Source organism: Cupressus sempervirens, chromosome 3, assembly GCF_028749045.1.
Source record: "Cupressus sempervirens isolate cs-2001-9-10 chromosome 3, ASM2874904v1, whole genome shotgun sequence".
Classification (NCBI taxonomy): Eukaryota; Viridiplantae; Streptophyta; class Pinopsida; order Cupressales; family Cupressaceae; genus Cupressus; species Cupressus sempervirens.
This window is the reverse complement of record NC_143120.1, coordinates 579,163,432-579,166,868: the sequence shown is the minus strand read 5'-3', so window position 1 is coordinate 579,166,868 and position 3,437 is coordinate 579,163,432.

Here is a 3,437-nt window from a genome sequence, read left to right as displayed (position 1 = left end):
GGATAAGAGAGGCTTTAACCAGCTCTACATCTAAAAGTAAGAGTGAATTACTCACACTAGCACCAACAAGAGTGGCTACATTTAATATACATGCTTCGACTTGATACATGCAAAGCTAAAAATACCTATTAAAGAGATACAACCATTAAGAACCAAGCATTAACCACATTCCAGGAAGAAATGAAATATATTAAATATATCCTTTTAGATGAGATGAGCTCCATAGGACCAAAGTTGCTTCTCAAAGTTGATAGCAGACTATGTGAAGCCTTCCCCCATTGACGACATGAATATTTTGGTGGTGTTTCAATGATACTATTTTCTGACTTAGCCTAATTACCACATGTAGTGGACAAACCTATTTATACATCACATTCTACTGCTAAGTTATTGTGGGATCAATTCACAATAATCATCAGTTTGCACACAATTTTTTGACAAGAAGGAGACGAAAATATCAAATAACAATTTTGTCAAATGTTATGTAGTATCCAAGAACAACATTCAATGGTGCTACACACTTAGCAGTGAATTCTCTAGTTGCACTAGGTACATCAGTGTATTGTCTAAGCGGTAACAATAATCTTATGGAAGAAGAAGAACTTGAAAAACATGTGCTCCTTTGTAAGGGGCAATGCATCATGTTGACAACAAATATATGGATAGATATAGGATTGGTGAATGGAGCCCTTGGTGAGGTTGTTGACATGATTTATGAGCCAGGCTGTAAGCCACCAAATCTCCCATTGTACATTACCATTTGTTTCAATAATTATAGTGGGCCATCATGGGATGACCGTGATTCAAAGACCATACCAATTGTTCCTATCACATTAGGAAGCTGGAGACAAATCCCAATCACCATGTCATAGGCTTTTACCATACATAAATCACAAGGGCTGACACTCTGCAAAGCAACAGTTGACATAGGCATACTAGAAAGAGGGGTGACATTTACAATTATGTCAAGAGTAAAAACCTTAACTAATCTTCATATTCAGCTCGCTTTTACCTTGGAAAGGTATGTAAAAATGAGAAATAACCCATACACAATTAAATGGAAAAAAGAGGAACCTCACCTTGATCAACTAGTAGTAGAAACAACATGTAACTAGTTTTCATCCATGAAGTAGAACTAAATAGATAAATCACCATCAACATAACCTTGTCGGGGTTAGTAAAAAATTACCCTACACTCAAATACTATAATAGCATCTCATATATCAAACTATCGACATTATCCTTGCACCCTTTAAAGGTGCAAGTGCTAGTTTTATTAGCAGATAGGCTTTCCCCTGGGTGATAGCCGACTGGGAATTCCTCACGTTATTTCTTGTGAGTGATGAAAAATATAGTTAGTGGCTCTGGTTTATGGCCTCTGACATTCGTGTGATCTACTTATAGGGGTGAGTGATTGAGCAGCTTACAAAATGACAAGTGGTGAGCGACATGGGCAGGTTTGGGATTTCTGACAGGATGGTTTGCCACATTGTATCACATGCATGTTCTCCTTACCTCGATCTATTTTCAACATCTTCATTACAATGACTTGCTTATAGGAGGTCGAGTGACTAAGCAACCGACACTAGACATAAAATTGCTTTTATGTCAGACTGAGCGACCAGGAGTCTTTCATTCCAGTGAGTGCATGGATGTCCAAATTTATCTGCACCGACTGCAAAATTACTTCCCATAAATCATATATCATTCAATTCTAGAAGTCCTATGGAAGAACTCTGATATTTGGGTGATTGTGGAGGTTTTGGTCTTCTTGCCATAAATATGGTGGTAGTCACTTGTATTGCAGGGCTTCCCCTCGAATATGGACTCTAGCTTTCTAATTTTCATGTAGGCCTTTGTGCTTGAAGGTTGCTATTTCATTTTTCATATCGTAAATGACAAAAGTTGTTTTAATGTTGTTCTATCTCTTCACTGAGTTTCATTCTAGATTCTTCAAATTGATGATTGGATGTCTTCTGCCATTTCTCATACTTGTATATTGTCATGGCTACAAAAACTGATGTGGGCTTGACTTTTACATCATAAACGACTTCACCCATGTATTCTTACATGCCATTTTTGGTTGATACGGTTTTTTTTATGCCATTTTTATATCTCTCTTTGGTACACAGGTAGGGATTCTCCTTTTGCAGATGCCATGTCATTTGACGGTTTCTATCTTTTAAACAATGTGCTATACCCAAAAACTGTAGGTATGTTGCCTATAAAACTACAAGTTATAATGGTTGTTGACATGAATCATTACAACAACTTCAACGGTTTGCTATGCCAAAATGTTATCCTTTCTTCTTCTTTTTTATATGAAAAATGACATAAGGGTTTTCTTTTAAATTTTGTATATTTCATGTAGCTAGGCACCACCCACAAAATAAAGGTCTTCTTGTTAGTTTGACATTTTTGTATATTATAGCCTCTGCTGAAGCTTAGTGCTGATCATAGTTGATCTGAATGCACATGGTTGCAAGCCTGCTATCTTTATATGCCATCTTTGTTTCTATAAAGCTTCCTTTTGTATCACATTACTACTCTTTGTATGGGTTTATGTGTATGGGGTTTCATGCCTCATAAACCTCCCATGTGCATAGAATAAGTATTCTATTTGTTGATCAAAGGTTTCTTTTATTTTTTTATTGCTTGATGAACTTACCTATAGTATATCCATGCTTTGAAATATATTCATCTTTATTTCACACACGTCCATATTGTTCTTCTATTTTTCTATAGTGACTCCATCCCAACACTTCTGTAAAAGCATTGAACTATAATTTCCTTTGACAATGTCATGACTTGGGGAATGATGTTCCCTTCCATTTGTATAGGGTGGTAAATATTTACCCTACCATTGAAAGAAATAATAGATTGAAAAGTTGTACATTTAGCTTGAAATGTAGCTGAATCTATTCTCTTAATTCTCCATCTTAGTATTGGCCCACTTTAATGCAACTCACTATTAAACAACTGCCATTAAAACACATCATTTGTTTTGCATTCCATGTTTCCTATGCCCATTTTGTTATGCATTCCATGTTTCCTATGCCCATTTTGTTATGGTACTTCTTGATTAACTCAGCCCAGCAATCTAGTGATTATTGCACATTTCTATTATTTAGTTGAAGCCTCATTTTCTTATAGATTCACCACAAATATTGACACAATCCTCATTACCGAAATGATTACGATAAAAAAATTAAATGCCAGAATTTCTTTGAACATAATGTATTCTAATTTACTTTTAATTTTTATAAATCCTCTTAGAAGATCAAATATGTCTGATGTTATACTACTGGTAAATGCTTGTAAATTCAGTTGAAAAGATGTCTGCATTTTGAATGATGGCAATAACTAAAAGCCAAAAGAAAAGACTGGGCAATGCCTATGTATTTCAGATGATTTTGGAAGATAAAATCCTCTTGAAA